General features: G+C 28.9%; 1 protein-coding gene across 1 annotated transcript in view; it reads right to left on the bottom strand.

Moving 5' to 3' along the window:
- The window catches only part of LOC107443005 (MIF4G domain-containing protein A), a 45,365-nt gene extending 34,632 nt beyond the window's left edge, over positions 1-10,733 (bottom strand). Inside the window, exon 1 of the mRNA XM_016056737.4 lies at positions 10,571-10,733. The gene's annotated coding sequence lies outside the window, so the exon portion shown is untranslated. The remainder of the gene's footprint in view (positions 1-10,570) is intronic.
- Between the last annotated feature and the right edge of the window lie 2,425 nt (positions 10,734-13,158).

Genomic DNA, 13,158 nt, shown 5'->3' with positions numbered 1-13,158 from the left:
GAAACAATTCTTAATAAAGTATAGTATTTCTAAAGGTTGCTACGAAGAGTATGCTTTAAATAGACCTGCGATGTTTTCTTCCTTTTTTTTTTTTTTTTTTTTTTTTCATGGAGGGATCAATATAAAAACATATAGTGCCTTGTTTGGAAGTTATTTTACTGGAATATCGCACTTAAAATGCATCAATTTAACAAGCTGTAATTTATTTCAAAATTTCATTTTTTCTTCTTTTTTTTTTGATAGCACAAATAAAATTAATCACAATTATACCTTCATTTAAAAATTTTAAATCGCGATGGAAAAGCCGTGGTGGCTCAGGGGATAGAGCGTTGGCCTTTCAATGAGGTGCAACGGGTTCGAATCCATGCGATAGCTGGTCCATACGAATTAAGTACCCGGCTCGCACCGACCACAGTCTCGGTGGCTATGCCACAGTGCGGATATCCTCAGTGGTAGACGGATCATGGGTTAGAGTCCCCTTGCTATTAAACTAACCGCGGGAGGTTTTCGTGGTTTTCCTCTCCATGTAACGCAAATGCGGGCCAGTTCCATCAAAAAGTTCACAACGAAGTCAAATTCTTCCGATTCTTGATCCAGGAGTTCCCTTGTCTTCTGGATTGGGTTTTAAATAACAAGAATACGGAGTTGAACATTAATAGTAAACCCAAAAATTTGGGTCGGCTGTTCAACGGCGGTAAAATACAAGTAATTAAAAATTAAACTTAACGTATAAGAAAGTATACTTATGAGAAATAGTTGTGAGGGCATTTGGCGGGAACCCCGAATTACAACAGATAAAATTAAAACAGATTTCCAAATATTAGAAAACGGTAGGATATTAAATAGGTCATTAACTAAATTATTAAAATTTTTCTAAACATAAAAAGATTCCCGAAAATCACGTTCGGAAGATGAAGAACACTGTTGAATGATTTTAGAAGAAGAAAAAGCAAGTCTGTAATTTGAATTCTAAATATGTAGAGAAGAACAAAGTGAATTAAGCACAAATGAATATAGAAGTAAGAACAATTGGACATTAACAGATGTTCTGTCTGTTAATGTCCAATTGTTTCTTACTTCTATATCCGTTTGTGCTAAATTCACGCTGTTCTTCGTTTTACTCTACATCGCACAAAGTACATATACTTTATCTTTTGTTGAAAGGTCATTACGTTTTGACCAATGCGTTCGAAATCACATCATTAAATCATCATCAACAGCAAAAAGAAATCATAATAATTAAAAAGAGAAAATAAAGGAAATAAAACAAGTCTTTAAAAGGGAAAAAAAAGATAATTTTATAAGTAAGTAAATAAGTAACAATTACCAAAAATAACCGTTTTATGACTAAGCGTGCAGAAATAAGTATTGTTTCAATAAAGCTAATTAAAAAGCAAGATAATAAGTTGGGAGTTAAAGTAACTTTTCTTTTTTCAAATTTTGTAACGGATCATGTTCCTAAAAACTGATCGTTTTATTTTAAACATGCTACTACAACTAAAAGTGAATGACTTCAGCGATATTGGAACAGGTGACACGATAAAAAATAAATTCCAAAAATATTTTATCTAACGCAAAATCTTTTCATGAATTTAGCTCATGATCTTAACGTCATCAAAAAACGTGAAACAAGATCCGAATATCTAATATTAAAAGCTTTTGCGATAACTGTTTAAGCAACTTAATATACGTATGATGAAGAGGGGAAATACTTGAAAAATTAATATATATTAAGATGTATATTAATGTATTAAAATTAAAGTATTGATATGTATTAAAAATGCAGTAATGGATTAATTTTAAAATGCATTTCAATAAAACTTTAATTAAATGAAATTTTTAAAAAATATGTACTTTTAAAGTACATTTTATGTTACATACATTAAGATAAAATAATTTAATTAATAATAAATTATATGTAAATTTGTTACAATCAAATGCCAAAGCATAAATTTACTGCATATTAAAGAGCTTTTAACTTTACATAAAGTTGGGTTGAAATTTCCGAAGAAAAGTAAAAGACGTTAGCAGGTATGCAACACCAAAAATTCGCTTAATCGTCCAAATGTAAAAAAACGGCCCCAAAATGTTTTAAAAAAATACGTCTATGTTATATAAAAGGTCTAAAATAAAAATAAAGGACCTAAAATAAATATAAAAAAAAGAAAGTGCAAAAAAAAAAAAAAAAAAAAAAAAACACGCGATGCAAGTGACATTAAAACTCGGACCTTAGGAATTCTCATGTTGTTGTTGTTTCTAATGCACCTACCAGTGAAACTAACAAATTTAAGGCTGAGAGAGCGTGTCTTGTTTTCATTAACGCCATCTATGGTCAAGAATACGACTTTAGCCACACACACGTCAAAGCACGTTTATAGGGTGGACCCATTCATAAATCCATTCATTCATTCACAGATCTCAATTTTGATCAGAACCAGAAAATGATCACTCTCAAATTCCGAACCCTCAAAGATATGATTTGTTATGGGAACATGGAGGTCTTTGTGACCCGACAAATTTAACGTACGCCAGTCACCATTTACTACACGATTCGTCGGCCAGCGGGGATCAAACTCATGACCCCTTAGACATGGGCCCAATGCCTTACCAATCAGGCTTTCCAGGCCCATGAATTCTCATTTTCTTACATGCTGAAGACTCCCTCGTGTAGTAAATGGTGACTGATGCACATTGAATCTGTCGAGTCTCAAAGTCCACCATGTTCCCATAACAAATCAGTACCTCTGGGGGTACTGAATTGGAGATTGATAGTTCTCTGATTCAGGTCAAAATTACGATCTGTGGATCAATGAATGGGTTTGCCCTATAAAGGGGTGTGACGTATGGGTGAGTCAGAAGTCGAATTCTTGGCCATAGATGGCGCCACTGGAAAACAAGAACAATCACCCCCCTCCTCTGCCTAAATGGCATACGTCAACAACAGCTGACGATCAAGAGGGAAGAACGGTTTTTGTTCATTTTTCACAAGGATGCATTCATTTTTCACTTGCTGCATTTCGAGGATTATTAAAATTTAAACAAATCACTAGATTGGAAAATAGTTTGTCTTCGAGGGTGAAAATGGGTCGTGCTGTTAAAAATCAGCTCCTGTTTATGTAGAGATAATAAGAACAAATAAAAGTGTAGAGAGGAGATATTGGTTGGGAAAGAATTTTGATGAAAAATTCTTGTCAAACCAGTTTTTAATATTTTACCTTTTTTTTCAACATCCAAAATTGTAAGTTTTGTTTTGAAGTTTTTAGAAGTTATAAAACAAATGCTTGTAACAATCGTTTATATTTTAATTTTTACGAATTCAATCGAATCCTTGCTCCTCAAAAATTTCAAACTTTGAAGTTTGTTTTTTCTTTTCTGAAAAAGTTTTAATGGACACAAACCGTTTTTTCTCTTAAATCTCCAATTGAAAACTTTTTTTTAACAAAGAAATGGGCATTTTAAGCTGAGCCTTCTAAAAAATAGCTTATTAAAAAAATTGAATGGTTGGAAATCGATAAAATATTGATATTTTTTTTTTATTCATTTAAATATAGTTATAAAATTATTACAGTATACTTTCGATATCTCAAAATTGAAGGGACTTTAAAAAAAATTTCGAGATAACAAGTTCAGTATCAAAAATGTTCTAAAATGTGAAGAAAAAAAAAATTCTAAAACGTAGAATCATGGAACATCAGAATTAGTACTAATAAATACATTTGTGTAATAGTTGACACTAAGTCTAAATGCAGCAATGATAACTTAATTTAATTTCTACTATTAGTTCACACTCTCAATATATCTTGTTCAAATTTTTAATCGTTAATAAAATACTCTTTATGTTAATACAGTTTTTTCAAATATTAATTCAGTCATTAAATTTAATTTATTAATTTTAATTTTATATGGGAGAAATTTTTCTTTATTATTTAATAAAAAGTCATTAAAATAAAAAATTTTCTTGTTAAGTAGGTCTTAATAAGTAGGAATGATTTTAATTTTTTTTTTTTTATTTTACTTGTTTTTTAAAAGAAACTCAAAAATAATGATCCATTTAATATGAAAAAAAAATCGTTTGCAATAAAATTACATTAATAGAGTTTCTTAAAAAAAACTACCATCGTGGCCAGTTGACATCGTTTTCGAAATTGTTTATAAATTTTTCTATTCAAAAAATAGCTGCCAGTCATCATGTTCATGAAATGTTTTAATGCGTGCGCAGTACTTTTTTTTTTTTTTTTTTTTGTTAATTTATTTACTGACTTTTTTTTTTTTTTTTTTTTTTTTTGGAAGACACTAATGTTGAGTGTAGGTGCGCGGTGATTTTACAGAAAAAAATTTTTTACTTCGAAAAATATTCGACAGAAAAAGATTTTGACAAGAAATTCTTCGACATAGAAATTTCAAATTAATATTAGGTGGATATGCAAGGCTGAGGAGAAAAATTTTTTTTGACATGACAAGTTTTTCGAAACATCGAGAGTTCGAGCAAATAAATGATAAATTCGAGAGTTCGATAAAAATAAATTATGAGAAACTCAAAACTGATCGAAGTTGGTAGAGTGACGTAATTTTATCATCACGTGATGATGAAGTGAGGAAGAAAACTTTCTGCTTACTATTTTTAAACTCTACTGACACGATGCTCGCTTATCTCTGGCATCATTTAGAATTTTTTCCCTTTTTAAAGTTTTTTCCCCTAACTTCGAAATTATACATCTAAGATCAATCAAACGAATTTTCGTAAAGAAAAAAAATTATTATAATGATTGAAGTGACGATTTAAGACAGTGCTGCTTATTTTTAGAGACACGATATCTTTTTCTTTCTTTTTATTACTTGTATTTACTTTTTACTCTTTAAAAAAGAATAAAGAAAAATTATGAATTAAAATTTCCCTTAAAGACATGATGTTCGAGCTATTATATTACGGTCAACGTTAACACGAAGGTCTATTTTTTATTTTTCCAACATATATTTCAAGAATAAATGAATGAAATAATTGAACTCTCAATGATTTAGCCTCAATCTATGATGTAATCATGCATACACTTAGTTTCTGCTTGGCTGGAACTTATTGTTTGTACTTTTATAATCTTTTATGCTTTTGGTGACACATATACTAGTTTTTATTGTCCTTTTTCTGACTTATTTAATACAGTGAAACCTCTCGGAAGGGACCACTCTTCGTTCTACAGTAAAATGGTCGTTTATAGAAGTTCTTCAGAATCGTCTTCATTAACTATAAAATCGTTCTTTATTGACTTCAAAATTGTTATACAAGGTACATGATTTTCTGCAGACGATATTAATTCAGTGTAATTTTGTTTTGGTGCAGAAATGCCTCTTCTGTTGGCGTCATGAAAAGACAGTTCGATGAATAAAATTTAAAGTTAATAAAAATGATCTATATAATTATGTGTAAAAACAAATTTACCAATTATGAATGATAGAGCTATTTTAAATAAATAAACAATCGTGTTTTTTATTTAAGTTTGCATTTAATTTTATATTATAAGAATTAGTTAGCGTCAAAAGATGTGAAGAGGTATGTTAGTTTAAGACGCTTGTTTTTTCGAAAATATCTTCTTTTTTTTCTAATATAACTTTCAACTCTAAAAGTAAATCATTGATGGCATCGTCTTTAGTACACTCTGACTGCAACATGAGGTTGTATCGTCGACAAGAGCCTCTCTAAATAAGAATCTCGAACAAATATTTTGGATAGATTTTAATCTATTTATTTGTCTAATTAAATTATTTGTTTCGATATATATATATATATATATATATATATATATATATATATATATATATATATATATATATATATATATATATATATATATATATATATATATATATATATATATTTGTGTTCCCTTATTTGACCTTTTCCACATTTGGTGCAAATGTTTTGCTGGGAGATGTTTCGATGGTCTCTTCTATAGGTTTTCTTCAACACTAAGTCCATGGAAAAAAATTCCGTGCCTCCTAAAAGTTGTCGTAAATAGAGCTGGTCTTTGCTGGAGGTTTCACTGTATTTATGTTGAATTTCTGAAGATGATTTTTAATATTTACCAAATTCAATGTAAATTATTTAAATTGACAATTCGTAACAGATATAGATGTTAGCCCATGTGCCCTAAAAAAAGTGGTTGTTGAGGAGACTTTTAGCTTTCATGGTTAATTTTTCGGAAGAAATTTTAATGCAACAATTTTTTCAACAATTTTGACTTGTTTCAAAAACTTTTCAAAAGAATATAAATTTTAAAAAAAACTAATCAATTAGCATATTTAAAATGGGTTCCCAGAACAATCAGGTATTTAATTATTAAAGCTGAAGTCTTTTACAAAAATATATTTGTTTAAAATTAAATTCTTTTAATTAGTAATAAATAAAGATTAATATTAATTATAAATGTTCATTCAAAGTTAAAAGAAAACCAAACTGATACTTTTACCAAACACTGATACCAAACGGATAGTGGTTTTTTATCACATCACGTAACACAAAAGTGTATCTTAAAATAAATTATCTGCAATGTTCTTGAAAGAAAGTAAATAAATAAAAAATGGCCAAATATTTTTAAGTAAAAGAAATTGTATAGGGTCTAAAACGATGTAAAATAAAACGTATTATAGTATTATAACTCAAAGTAAGATACAACATTCTGATTGAATTCAGTTCAGTATATTTTTAACTGTATGACATTTATACTCAGTGAATTATAAGAGATTTTATGAATTTTAAATCTTTAAACGGTTTTTAAGAACATTTTTGAAATAAATAAAAAAAAAAAAAATAGAAACAATGTTTAACAATAGTAAACAGTTTACATTCGAACAACATTCGAATTTCGTGTTTTGTAATAATATTACATTAAAGATATTAAGATTTATTTAATTTTTTTTTTTTTAAAGTAAGAATTGCTAAAGAAAAAGATTGAAAAACATCATGTTCGTATTAAATAAATCTGGATTTATAAAACTTTGGAAATTCGCAGCGATAACCACCAAAAAAAAAAAGACTAAAAACTACATTAATTTAGATTTGGCGTGTCAAAATCTTAATTGAGCAAATTTTTTTTATTTGATTTTATAACCGTCGTTGAATAGCCGACCCAATTTTGAGTTTACGTCCCAATCCAGAAGACAAGGGAACTCCTGGATCAAGTATTAGGAGAAATATACCTTCGTGGAGGACTTTTTGATGGAACTAAGCCGCATTAGCGTTACATGGAGAGGAAAACCACGAAAACCTCCCAAGGTTAGCATGAGGGCAAGGGGACTCTAATAATCCATGATCCGTCAGCCACTGAGGATATTTTACGTCATCATTGTGGTCGGTGCGAGCCGCGGTAAATGCACAATTCAAAATTTCCAATATTTCTTATTTTTGAAAAATAATAAAAATGGTAACACTTTTTAAAATTTTGTTGAGGTACTAAAGCGGGTCACACATCAAGAACTGGTAGGTCGCAGGTTACGCACTCCTATAAGTGTATTATTTCTTGACCATTAAGATTGAGATCCGTTCATTAGATCGAAAGTTATTCAGGGTGGTCCGTTTGATCACTTAAATCACAAATATTTGGTAATTTCCTAGCATTTCTTAAATCAATGTCGATACAAGCATAGAGTTTGAAAGTTTGAAAAGCAAATTCGTTAAAAAATGCTTTAGAATAAAAAACTATTTAATGTAAACATGAATTATAACTTCCTAATATCTCTTCATGTTTAACTAAGCAGGGGTCTGTCCAGACATTTTGTGAAAGGTCCGTTTTTCGTGAAATTGTGAAAAAATTACTCACATTCTTTCAACCAGGAAATGAATATTATGAATTTGTGCAAATAGGGTCCGTTATTGCAAAAAGTTTTGTTCAAGGAGTTATTAAATTGTAAAAACATACAAGATTATGCTCAACACTGGAAAATTGTAATTAAAAAAATTAAATTTTAAAAAATAAACAACAATTGCTGCTTCTAAATTAGAGATGCAACATACAAATATTTAGTATTTAGCCTATACTGCTGAAAGCAGAATATTCATTTCGGACGAATAATGGAAGAATCGTCTGCCGAAGACAAAACTTAATTCGTTTACATCCATCTTTCTTGTTTTCTGCCCTGGAAAGGGTTTATTTGATTAACAAAATAATAATGAAGATAAACAAATTTGTGAAGGGTCCGATTAAAAGAAAAATCATTTTGTGAAGGGTCCGTTTTTATGAAAAGATATTTTGTGAAGGGTCTTCAAATTTCTTCTAAACAGACCCCTGCTAAGCCAATTTTTTTTATTCAAAATCAATTTGTGAATATTGGTAAAAATTAAGTTCTCCAGTTAAATTTGTCTTCTAAAAGTAGCGAAGTAGTAATTACATTTCGACAGTAGTTTGTAGTGGACAGTGTAGTTAACTACAATTGTAATAAAGTAATTGTCGCTGTAGGTAACTACAAAAAAAATGTAGTTTTTCTGACCACTGGTTACGTTTATCAAATCTTATCTTACGTTCTTGAGCTGTTTCTCGCTGACGTTGGGTTTTCGCAACAGTTAGTGAGTGATTTGAGTCACATAAAAATACTTACGTTGTGAATTTATTTTGGAGAACATGAATGTATCGAAATCAATCTAAAAATCGAAATAATTAGATTAGCAGTTTTAATCTTTTCAAAAAGTATATTCGACACTTGGGTGGTTAATGAGTTACAGATGATCCCATAATTTAATATTTTGTAAAATTACACTACCACTCGGAAAAATATTCTGGTTAAAATAAAAAGAATTTAGTAGTTATTGACATACGTAGCAAACACCTTAGTTTGCTTGAAATTCTTTCACTAAAACAATTATAAAGGTAGAACAGCCGAAAAAATAATTTTTCACCACTTTCTACACTGAAATTTAAATTTATGGATATATTTTATAACCGTCGTTGAACTTAACGACTACTTATGTTCTACTCCGTAGTCTTGTTGTTTTGAACCCAATCCAGAAAACAAGGGAACTCCTGGATCAAGTATCGGTCGAAATTTGCTTCCCTGGAGAACTTTTTGATGAAACTAACACGCAGTTGCATTGCATGGAGAGAAAAACAACAAAAACCTTCCATGGTTAGCCTGACGGCAGGGGGACTCTTACCCATGATCCGTCTACCAATGAGGATATTTTACGTTAGCACTGCGGTCCGTGTGAGCCAGGTGCGGAACTCGTACTGACTAGCCATCGCTGGGACTCGAACCGGGTTCACCTCAAGGTGAACGCTCTATCCTCTGAGCCACCATGACTAATTTATAAAATAAGAAAAATTTTATTATAAATATATATCCTTATGCCAGAAAATTTTTTCCGAATTTAAATAAATGCAAGCTATTGTTGGCATTGTTTATTGTATTTATAGTTCGTAAATATTGTAATTGTTACTAAAGTAAATTTAAAAAAAAAAAAAAAAAAACGTATGGGTTGCTAACTTAAATTGTTATTTCACAACTTTTTTAAATATTTTTAAGAAAAAGAATTAAAACAAATTAATTCCTTTTTATTAATTAGCTTTAATTCTTTTTTTAATTAATCTTTATTTATATTAATTAATTAATTCTTATTTATATTAATTAATTTAATATTAAGTAATTAATTTAATATTAATTATTTAATTTAATATTAATTAATTAATTTTATTATTAAAGAATTAATTTTCAATAAAGCAATTACAACTTGAATGTTACAGTTAAAATGATTAATATAACTGACGCAATAAAAATTTTAAATCAATAAAATGATTTAAATTATTATTTTGATAAATAATGTATAATATATTGTATTGTACATTATTCATCAAAATAATATTTTTTATATTATATAAACTTATATTTCAAATAAATGTATCAGAGGAACTGCGCTAATTCTCTTAAAACAAAAAAAAATAAAGCAAAGAGATATCCACAATTGTCATATATTTGTCACCAAAATATCGTGCTAATAAACTGTCAGTAAATATTTATTTTTATTTTAAACTAAATCAATTCAAAGATGAACTATTTGCAATTTATCTGAAATTATTAACTCGATAATTTTTTTTTCAAAAATTATTAATTTAAAGAATTTATTTATGATATTATTAAATTGGAAAAAAATTGTAATTGCAATGAAGTAAGCTCAAAAAACCTCACTTAAATTAGAAAATTTAAAACAAAGATTAAAAATTTACAGTAAAAAGTTAAGTAACTCCACTAAATAACATTTGCCAAAATAATTGAAATTTTTATTTGTAATTCAAAAGAATTCGTTCATAGTTCAAACAAAATTTTATTTACATGAATTTATAAGGAAATTTAATCAATTAATAATAACATTTTTAATTCAAATAAATTTCATTTGCTATCAAATGTGAATTAAAGTAAATATAAATTGAAACGCTATAATAAGAAGTAAATATAAATTGAAACGCTAATCAGAAGTTTAAAAATAGATATTTGCTCCGTTTCCCGAACCATACTAGGTCTTCCTCGATTTAAAAGCAGCCAATTGGATTATTTATGAATTAGTGAAGCCATCAAATTAAAACAAACTTACCGATAGTCGATTAGCGATGGATTTGTTTCCTATAATCCAAAATAATTTAAAGCACAGAAATAAAATTCGTTCGTTTGACGTTCACTGCCATGTTCATTCAGATACTTCGTGTCGTCTGCTGCCTACGATCCGACTGCAAAGAAAAGCTCATTTTCCCCTATGCAAGTCGAAAAAATCCCTAAAACGAAACAAGTCGTCTAGTGCAGGCGCGTCACGCTTGACCTCTGTTCGAAACACCTACGAAATAAAAAGTGTTCTAAGCTTTTGAATTTTAGTATTTCTGGCAATTTTATTTATTCTTTATTTTTATCGGTTAAGAGTTCTTAAAGAATTGTGCCTCTAATATGGGGTAGGTAGGCACAGAATGATAAATATTACAACGTTTAATTATTTTCCTCTAGGGAATTTTAAAATCAATTCATTAAAAAAAATAATAAACATCTGAATACATTTCAAACATTAGTCTTAATTTGTTAATTGAGTTTTTCTTAATGATTTTTATAAAGAAAAAATATTTTTGATGCAGAGAATGTCATTTAGGATTGTTTGCAGGTTCGGACTGGCCATAGACCTGAAAAAGTAAGCGCTCTTTGGTCCCGTGCCAAAACCCTTATGAACAAAAAAAGAAGAAAAAAAATATTTTATAAAAATCAATATAGTTTCCAAACATACTTTGTCGTAATTTGTTTTATTCTTAGCATTATGAATAAAATATATTTTTAGAATTTTATTTAATGAATAAGGAACGGCATTTTCAGCCTAATGCATGTGCATAAAATTCTGTGCTTATAATATTTTTGAGTGCACAAAACCGGTCCCTGCCCCACCAAAATTTTGAGACCAAGGAGGGCCTTACAAATCAGCCCTCTTTAAAAATAGGAAAAAAAGAAAAGAAAAGTATTTCTACGCAAAATGATATATCTTCTTCGTAATTATCTATATATATAAAAAAAAAATAATAAAAAAGCATGCGTCCAATGGCGGCATAATATGCATAAAATTATTTTAACAGACTATTGATTTCACAAACCATGGCCCGACCTACAATATATTTTAAACCAAGAGGCCCTTAAGAAACTAGAAGAACTCTCGCTAAAAATTGAAGAAAGAGACAAAAAGGGAAAAATACTTCTACGCAAAATATTTTTATTTCGCAATGATGAAGTATGATACATAAACATACTTGATATTGCGAAGATGTACATTAAGTTCTAAGTTAACAAGCTTTTGATTGTAAAAATTTGACCCCGTCTTCAAAATGTTTGAAACAAAGGGGCATTTAAAAATCCTCCACTAAAAATGGAAGTAGGAAAAACACTTATAACAAAAATGATACTTCAACTTAGAATTAATGGAGTATGGAACAAAAACATACTTAATAATGAGGAATGATAATGTGCATTAAATTCTGAATTAACTAGCTACTGGTTGTACAAACCGGGCCCCTACCTGTAAAATGTTTGAAACCAAGGGGTTCCCCTCCCCCTAGAAACGGAAGAAGGTAAGAAAAGAAAAATACTTATACGCAAAATGATACTTCAATTTCGCAAAGATGAATTACTAAACAAGAGTATACTTATTATTGCGACAATAATATTTATTTCTGTTTAAGATTTGAATGGCGTTTATTAATTTCTGTTTTATATTTTAATATTAAACAGAAAAAAAAGTGGAATATATTATAAAATTTATGCTGCTTTATCAACGCCGTTTTAAGAAAAATTTATAAGTTTGAACTCCTTGAAAAAAATTGCATCATTCACTGCTAATTTATTGGCATGAGCACAGTACAGGTCAGATACCGCCCCTCCCCCTGTATTTTTAAGAAAAAACTTTAAAGTTAATAGATTATACAACCTTTGACTAAATTTAGCTGAAATCGGTAGAAATCAAAACAATGAATTATTATATAGTTCTTCCTTCTTTTTTTCCTATTCAAATCTTTCCTCACTTGCTGGTTTTGGCAAAGGTAATTAACGTCTTTTCAAAGAGAAAGGGGAAGAAAAAAAAGATAGGAAATAAGGATTTGTAATAAGAATTGAGGAGTTGTCATTGTGTTTTTCGGAATTCAAGAACCCCTAGAAAATTTCTTAACCGATCAGATCAGATTTCAAAAACTTTTATCTAACGTAATTCATCGATTCGAAACTACTTTTGTCAACACAAAAGCTAATTTAAAGAAGAAACTGCCGATATATTTAATAACGCCTTCGAAACGAGCAAACAAAATCCGAATGGCAAGTGGGGAATTAGACAGACTTATTTGGATTTCATTTTAATAAATGTTAGTTTAATGACATATCTAATAATTGTTAGTTCAAAGTGTAACTATACAATTTTATTTTGAACTAAGTACTGCAGAATAAAATAAATCAAACCATTATAATCCCGCCCACTGCTAAAGAATTAGGTAGGTTACCAATTTCATCTTTTAATCCTCTGATTGATAACGTTTCTTATAGTCGACGTGAGTGGGTCAATGAATTATTTATGTAAAAAATTAAATTAATTTAACCTTTTGAATGTTAAATCTATCAAGATATACAGAGAGTCTGATTACTAAGGTCTTGCTCTCTTTTAAAATATAA

Source organism: Parasteatoda tepidariorum, chromosome 5 (genome assembly GCF_982258835.1).
Source record: "Parasteatoda tepidariorum strain Cologne lab strain chromosome 5, Ptep-v5.0, whole genome shotgun sequence".
NCBI lineage: Eukaryota > Metazoa > Arthropoda > Arachnida > Araneae > Theridiidae > Parasteatoda > Parasteatoda tepidariorum.
The sequence above is the reverse complement of the archived record's forward strand: the minus strand, read 5'-3'. Positions and strand labels throughout refer to the sequence as shown.